The following is an 8955-nucleotide window of genomic DNA, read 5'->3' as shown; positions in this document are numbered from 1 at the left end:
GGACATCGCAGGGAGCCTCCCTAGCAACAGTATTTCTAGGCAACCGGGTTGGAATGAGACTGGTCACGCTCCGTGGCTCGAATTACACGTGATTGAAATCATACCGGTTGAGCGTCGGTGTAAGGAACGTCCTATATGAAAGCAACCAATGGCGTAATTATTGCCGGGAACCGGCTCATTTAATGGCTGAGATATTATCATCCCTGTCACCAGCAAAGAACCTCCATTTACTGGCAGCACGTCACAAATTCGGGTTTCCTACAGCTGAATTCAAACAAGAGATGTATTGTGTCAATTTCATTGAATAATGTCACTACCAATCATTTTCTGGAAGGCTTTTCGGAGCTGAGCTTTGATTTGAGACTTTTTTTTCAGAAAACGGGGAAGATTTTGTGTACTTGAACATAGATAAACAAGGGGGATTAATATTCCAAGTCAAAATAATTTATTAAATGTTGCGCCACGTTATGTTTGGAGGGTTTTTTTGTCGTAGTAGATTTCATTCTTTGCTCATTAAAAAAAACGTTTGGCCTGCAATATTTTGTGTAAATGTTGCTCTAGAATATAATTATTTCGGAATATATTTTGACATTAGGTATTAGGTGAAAGGGTTTTTGTTAATCTTATTGACTTATCCTTTCAAAATTATTTTCCAAAACTATTGCATCATTCATATTATGATAATATGATTCCCCTTTATCTACAGAAGAATTAACTGAGTCTTAATTCAGAAAGTAATGCATGGGCAAGGGTGTTTGAAATCATTTTACTTAAAATAAAAAAAAAAACAATATAAAGAGAATGAGACATATTAAATCACATCGAAATAACTCCTATTTATTTGTTGTCTCTCTCTAGCTCTCTGCGGCCGAGACGATTATAGGGGTGACGATTTTATTCTTCGTTTATTACAAAAAGCTGCATGGCCTACATTATTCTGTTTAAATATTCTACTCTTGAATGTATTTTGGAACATGTACACATTGCTTTTGACGTTCAGTATTAAATTTAAGGGCTATTGTTAGTCTTGATCATATTCATTTAAAATTTTTTTTTAAGTATTATTCGTATTAAATTTCTTCTGGAATTTACAAAAGAAAAACTTAGAGTTCAAAATTTAACGGGCTAGGGTTTTTGAAACTGTTTTGCTTTAACAAAGAAAAAGAAAAGAAACAAATCCCATAAAAATACGAAAAAACCGAGCCTACCTCGTATTAAATTTTCCCCTGGAATCTACAAAACAATTAACTGAAAGTTCAAAATGTAACGGACTAGGGTGTTTGAAATTGTTCTAATTTTAATTTTAAAAAATGAGAGAACCAGACATAAATCTCTCTCTCTGAGAAAATAATCTCTCTCGGAGAAAATAACAGGGGCTGACGATTTTATTCCGAGTCTATTTTCAAAAAAAAAAAAAAAAGCCTTCCCAATAATGATTGACAGCTAACTGATAACAACGTGTCTCTTCGTTCACAAAGAGTTGGCAGCATGCTTCTCTTGTTACATTTAGTTCTTGTATTACATCCGTTGGAGTTTCTTTGATGATTAAGGGCCAGGTCTGCAGCCAATTAAAATAAGAATTTGTGAAAAGGCAAAGCCAAACCGGTATTTCCGGCGATGTGCGGTCTGTCTTCCACACACAGGCGTTCCCCACTCGTGAAGCCACACGTGGTACAATTCGCCAAAGAGGAGCCGACTTTTTTTACTGGGAGAGAATTTTTAAGGTGTAAAAACATGTTCCTCTTTGAATGGACATCATTCAGCCGCCAATTTGCGGGAAATTAACGGCGCAAAGACGGCCGTCCCAGGCGCAAAGCAAAGCCGGTATTCCGGGGCGGTGTGCGGTCTGTCTTCCCACGCGTGGGATAGTTTTCCCCGCGCGTGGAGCCACGCGTGGGACAAAGCGCCAAATTTGTTCCCGCATTTTTTTCCCGCGCGTGATTATCGCGTGGAGCCGGTCTCCATCTTTCTGTCAGTGCCCATGTGAATAACACTGCGGCGTACAGGCAATAACCACGCGTGATTAGCGCGATAAACACGCGCTAAACCTAGCTAGTGATAAAATGTAAATAGCTTGGTATGCGTGTTATCGCGGAGTCTAAATTCTTTCGCTCCCAGCCGTATGGGTCGGATCCTGGGCTTACAGATCTGACTGTCCACTCAGTTCAAATAGAATAATCAGGATTTAAAATTTCTTGGAGTTTATCTGGGGAATACTATTATTATTATTATTATTATTATTATTATTAATCATTTCTGGTAATGAAACCAAGGATTCCTCAAAAGCGCCCTAGGCACTGTAGCTCGCAAGCCTGAAGAAACCTGTGGAGAGAATACAATGAGAAGAAGTTACAGTTTTAGAGGTGGGAGGAAAAGCCCAGAAGAATATTCTAGGGAAAACCCACGGAATCAGGCAGGGACTGAAAACCCAATCCACATATTTGCCCAGGCGGGATTCAAACCCGGGTCACAGTGGAAGGCGAGCAAAGTACCGCTACCCCAACCTGACTCCTCCCGCCAAAAAAACCCTGAAAGCTGTGCAAAGACAAATTGAACAACGCCCTCTCACGATGGAGTGGCTAGGCTCGAACCATGTCCTTTAAAGGAAGAATACCAATTGCCAATCAACTTGCTTCCACCAGACTTCTTCACTGTTTGACTGTTCTTCCGCCTAGTAATAGTCACATTCTAGATGATCTCCAAGAAATCCTTATTAGTTTTATATGGGTTGGTGAACGCCATTGGCTTAAAAAAACAAGTCTTGTTTCAGCCTCGTGAGAAAAGGCGCTTGGGATTAATTTGTTCGAAAGTCTGTGTTATGACGTACAGATTTTTTGCTCAAGTGATTTATATGAAAAAGTAAGTGGCCATCTTTTTATTTTCTTGTACAACGAGTACAACTTTTGTACTCTGAGCTTGAAAGCAAATTCTTACTAGCCTTCCCGTTTTGCATGGAGAACTTCTCCAATCTTGGATAACATCCAGAGCCTCGATGAGCATGCCACCTAATTCATTTGAATTAACTTGTAAATTAGGCCCAAAACAAAAATATTCGGTCTCTGGTCAGACCAAAGTTCCGGAATTGACGCGGCCACGCTGCTTTTTTTTTTTTTTGGCTTTTTTTTTTTTTTTCTTCAAGCTTGGATTGTACAGACAAGGTGGGGTACTGTTTTGCTTTTTTGGTGTCCTCATGTACATGGTGTCCTCCATAATTTGCCTTGGTGCTTTTGATCATTTGCCTTGGTGCAATTTCCCATTCCTTGGTGCTCTTTGGTAAAAAAATTGAGGGCGCTGTTGGAGCTACCGCGGAACATTTTGGAAAAAAAAAGATCGACGCGCATGAATATCAGGGGTTGCTTTTAACTTTTTTTTTGACTGGCCAGCCGGACCAGGTGGCTAGAATTTTGACTGGTCCGCCAGGTTTTTGACTGGTCCGTCTTATACAGTGTGTACCCACCAGTTAATCAGTTTCACATAAGTCATAATTAGACTATAGTCAACACCCATATCATCATGGCACCTGAGCAATAGAGGTCTATTTTCTTCCTCCATGATCTGAGGCCGCAAAAAAAAATATATAGTTCTGCCTCAGACTACATGCCTCTTAAAACTAGGGTCGGTCGGTCGAATTTTAGGGGGTTTCTTTTTGGCCAATTTAGCTTGAATGCCATATGGGGTATTCAATTAGGCCTCAGTAGGCAAAGTTTTAGCCTGATTTATTTTCATTGCACTACGAAAGCTATACACAAAATGATGGCCACAAAAAGTGAATAAAACCTACCTTAATTAGGCCCAAAAAAATAGTTCTGCTTCTGATTACATGCCTTTCAAAAATAGGGTCGGTCTGTCGGAAATTCTTCTCTTTTTTTTGACAATTTTTTTATGCAGATTGAATGGGGTGTTCAATTATATGCGAAGTATTAGCCTGAACTATTTTCATTGCACTACGAAAGCTATACACGAAATGGCGACAAAAAGTGAATAAAACCTACCTTTAATTATTGTCAATATATTTACGTTCGATAATTTCAAAAAATAATGGAAAATTCAGGTCGTTCGCACCATGTGCACAACGCTAGTCAAGACGCGGGGAGCTGGCCAAAACTCCGAGGTGTGTGATGCATGCGTGTGTGGCGAGCGGCCCACCATGGGCCGACAGACCCTTTTTGACGGTCAAAAATTTCGGGAAACACACGGCATGTATCACTCCAAATACGAGTAGTGCGATCTAAAAATGAACTCTTGAACACAGAAAATACATACACAGACAAGCTAGATCAATTCTGTAAATTATCTTGCAAAAATGTTCTTTTTCCATCGGTGTTTTCTTGGCATTTTTACAATGTCGAATCCGACCAGTTGACAGAGCTGCACGTGCCTGGCGCCTGCACAATGCATATAGCCATGCTAGTGCTATCGATCGCATAGCCGTGCACAGACTAGTTACCGCATTTTCATCACGATGTCAGTCATCGCCGCATTGGGCTGGATTTACGCACATGATTATAGTCACCGTGACATCGAATTGCGAAGTAGTCATATCGCGAAGCGAATTTGTAAAAATAACGGAGGTTTCTTTTGAAAAAAAAATAGCGAATGTAAGTAAGAAACCAAATAAATACAACAAGCATTTTTTCGACACAGATTTTTTTCGGCTGGCCAGCCGGACCACTTGGCAAGGTGTTTCAGCTGGTCCACCGGCAATTCAACTGGCATTTGGCCAGCGGACCACCGCTAAGGTTGAACCCTGATGATTAAAATCGATGCGCACGCTGACCAGAGACCGACTTATTTTTTTTGGCCTTACCGATAAATAATATCTTATTCTGTAGTCATGCTGATGTCAACCTGCTCTCAGGCCGTCTCCTGTCACTAAGCATCACGCTAGTGCAGAATCTCCTCAGAGAAGACAGCAGAGTTGCAACCAAGTCAAATTTTAGCAAGTCAAGTCAAGTCCCAAGTATTTTTTTTTTTCAAGTCAAGTCGAGTCTCAAGACATTTTGAAAAAAATATTAGATGCACATACTACATACCGGAACCAGTTTATGTGTTCGATGACGGAGCCGTAGTAGAGATGGGAATGGGGTTTAGCAAAGCATGCATCATGTAACGAGATTTTTAAAATATATCATACTTTTCAAACATTTTCTCTCAAACACGTTATTTGTATCTAAAGAGTCTAAAATGCATTTTGATATAATACTTTCAAACTTGTTTCATCATGTAAACTGTTTGAAGGACGTCTGACAAAATGTCCTTCCGAACGTGTTCGTTTAATGCATGATGTGAAGTCCTTTTGTTTTATCTGTTTATGGTGGATTGGGGGTAGCAGCCCTTTTCCAGTCGTTTAAACCCTAGTTGCATTTAGCACACTTACAGTAAATCACTCAATGAGTACCTGTAGCCTATGGTCTCTATGGAATGACCGCTCTATAACAACGGATGGTACTCAGGCTATGCACGGCACAAACTTCACCATAACACACGCATGGTGCTAGTCATGTGGCAGGCTCAGGATGCTGGTTGCTAATTGGTTGCTAATGTACCTAATTATGCTAATGCTAATGTATGCTAATGTAGAGGGCAATTCCACACCAAAGTGGACATGACACCGAAAAATACAAATTTTTAATTTATTTGTAAAACTTGCAGTATGAATGCAATGAAAGTTATTATGTAAAGCAAGTTTAGGTAGGCCTTCAATATGACATTATAACTGACACTTCTGTACTTCTTGTTTTTTAATTACAATTAATTAAATCACGTCCTTCCGTTACCAAATTGGCTGCCATCACCATTCACGGACATTAGGGAAAGATTTATTTACACAATTTATGTGAAGCCATTCCAGTAGCAAATTAAGTTAAAAATGAGATGGCAGAAAGTACCGGTACTATTGGGCACTTTCATAAATTTACATGTGTAAGACACGTGAGGTGCAATTTTCGACAAATTACGCCTCTTTTTATTCTAAACCAAATCCCATAGACTTTGTACACGGTTTATTAACCACGCCACTTTTGACCTAAAACAAACTCGTATTCTGATGAAACTTACAATATATAACTACCCCATAGTGAGCTTGTGTCCTGAAGAGACGTCACGATTATGTCATCATGGGTCACATGACGTCATCTTAAACATGCAAATTTAAGACCCTATATCTAAAGAACTGTAAGTCCGATTGGGTTGAAACTCAGTATGTAGGTTGAACGGGATGTGTATTAGGTAAAAATTGAGGTGATGTCATCATGATGTCATCGCGTGATTTTATATAGATTTTTGAAGTTTTGGACCTTTAAGCCGTATCTCACGAATGCAATATGCTAAATTCAAAATTCTTTTTGTATTATGTTTGTTAGGTTTAACAGGTAAATTCACAAAATTGTGAAAATTGTGTGACGTAATTATGACGTCATCAAAAATGCGATTTTTCAAACACATATAAGGGAATGTCCAATCGTCATGAAACTTGCTGGGTGGGTAGATAATAGAACTAGTACACAAAATCTGAAATGACGTCACGATGACGTCATCGGTAGATTTTTTATGATTTTAAAATATTTACAATTTTATCCTGCTTCAAAAATTTAACACTTTTATTCATCCGACTGGCTTCAAACATACTAAATTCAAAATTCTTTTTGTATTAGGTTTGTTTTATAATCTGGTATCTACACATTTTTTGGGAAAAATATGTGAAGTCACGATGACGTCATCAAAAATGCAATTTTTAAACACACTTATAAGGGTAAGACCGATTATCTTGAAACTTGGTGGGTAGGTAGATAGTCTTAATAGTATGCAAAATCTGAAGTGACGTCATGATGACGTCATCACCAATTTTTTCAATTAATTTATCAATTTGTTTACATTTTCTTGTATTATTATTTTTAGGGTGTCTAGTGAAAGAATTTTGATGTTCCCAAGATCAAATATTGTCCCATGGGGTTCATTTGGTGGCCATCTTGGTGGCCATCTTGGATTTCGACAATAATCAGTAATTGACATTTTGAGCTGAGGCCATCATAGAAAGAAAATTGAACATGTTTTTCGGGGTCGGGGTAATTTCGGTGTGAGGAATCAATTGAAATGTTATTTTTATGATATGGCGGCCATCTTGGCGGCCATCTTGGATTTTGTCAAAAATCGGTTATTTAATAAATATTTGAACTAGGCATCATGGGAAGGAAAACTAATACGTTTTTTGGGGTAATTTGGGTGTGAGGAATCGATTGAAAGCATTATTTTCATAATTTGGTGGCCATCTTGAATTTGGACGAAAATCGGTTACGTAATAACTTTTGAACTAGGCATCATAGGAAGACAAATTAAGGTGTAGGTTTAATCTTGTAGGAATAGCTGCTAATCGTAATAGTAAACTAACAATCTGTAGCATAGTTATAGTGCGGTGGTGGAAAATCATGCCAGTATGGTGATGCGGCCCATCCTTGAGTCACTCATTGACTTACTGCAAAAACTGTTGAGGAAGCAGAGAATCAATAGTAGAAAGAGCATCAAGAGATTGATTATGATGAGGTTCTTGAAGATCACGACTAGACGTTGCAATGAAATGTCATTGATTACCACTTCTCTAGCTTGTCATGTCGCTCAAGATGCAGTTGTATTACAACAATTTCCTCTTCACTATTGCTTTGTGTACTCATATATTTTTGCCCATTACAATTACTGATATTTTAGTCTGTTCCAATTTTCCATTGGAATTTTACAACAACTACCATACGTCATGGCTGAGCACACCAAGTCTGAGCTATCGCGTCAGTAGATCGGTCAATGTCTGTCGCACTTTCTAGTGTAACTGTTAAAACCCACTCTTGAGTGGCAGTCTCCACCACATCGCAGGTCAAGGATGAGGGTACCTGAGGTGAACATGTCCGCTTCTTTCGTCTGGCTCGATTGTCAGTCAGGAAGTCATTTCTGGCATTTTCAGCCCACCTTCCTGTCGTCTGCAGTGCGTTCCCAGTTATTGGGGCCTATTCAAGAAGACTTTAAGTCCCGCTTGCAGATGTCCCTATAGCGGAGATACGGTCGCCTTACAGGTCTTGTACCTTCAGCAAGTTCTCCATAAAGGAGGGCCTTTCAGGAGCCGACCCGAGTCCATCCTCTTGACATGGCACATGCCATCTAAGACGTCTCATGCTGAGGAGAGCAAACGTGCTTGGGATACCAGCACACTCTAAAACCTGTGGGTCACTCGATCCTGCCAGCTTAGGCAGAGGATGTGTCTGAGGCATTGGAGATGTAAGCTTCTCCTGGCCAGCGTAGGTTGTCTAGGCTTCACAACCGTGTATAAATGAGAACACAGGCCTGATACACTTGCATCTTGGTGTACACAGTCACCGTGATGGTTGTTCCAGACTCTCTTGCTCAGTCCAGTTAGGACAGCTGCGGCTCTGTGTCAAGAAACAGTGTGCTGGAGATGGCTGAACGAAGGTAGCTGAAGGTATCCACCACCTAAAAAATGTGTCCGTTCATGGTGATGGAAGGAGGGTGGACTATGTTCTGTGCCACGATATGTTGGTCTTTTTCAGGCTGATGGTCAACTCAATTTGAATGCTTGGGACAGGCAATCAACAAGCTGCTGGAACTGGTCTTCATTGTGGGACCCCAACGCTGCATCATCAGCAAATACCAGTTTTGCGGATGAGGACCTCGCGAAGTTCTAGAGTGAAGGCGAGCATTGTTAAAAAGCTAGCCATCAGCTTGAGTGTGCAGGTATAGACACACGTGGTGCAGTCTCCGAAAACGTACTGTAGGAGCATTGACAAAAACATACCGAAGAGAATGTCACCCAATACGCACCCGTTTTATTCCACTTCTCATTGGGAAGGCTGATGTTGCACCATTGAAGTACATTCTACTGTGCATGCCTTCATGGAAGGATGTTATCATGCCCAGCAGCCTAGGGGGCAGCCGATCTTATGCAGCTGACCA

This window comes from Patiria miniata, unplaced genomic scaffold (genome assembly GCF_015706575.1).
Source record: "Patiria miniata isolate m_02_andy unplaced genomic scaffold, ASM1570657v1 HiC_scaffold_11, whole genome shotgun sequence".
Classification (NCBI taxonomy): domain Eukaryota; kingdom Metazoa; phylum Echinodermata; class Asteroidea; order Valvatida; family Asterinidae; genus Patiria; species Patiria miniata.
This window is presented reverse-complemented; position numbering follows the sequence as displayed.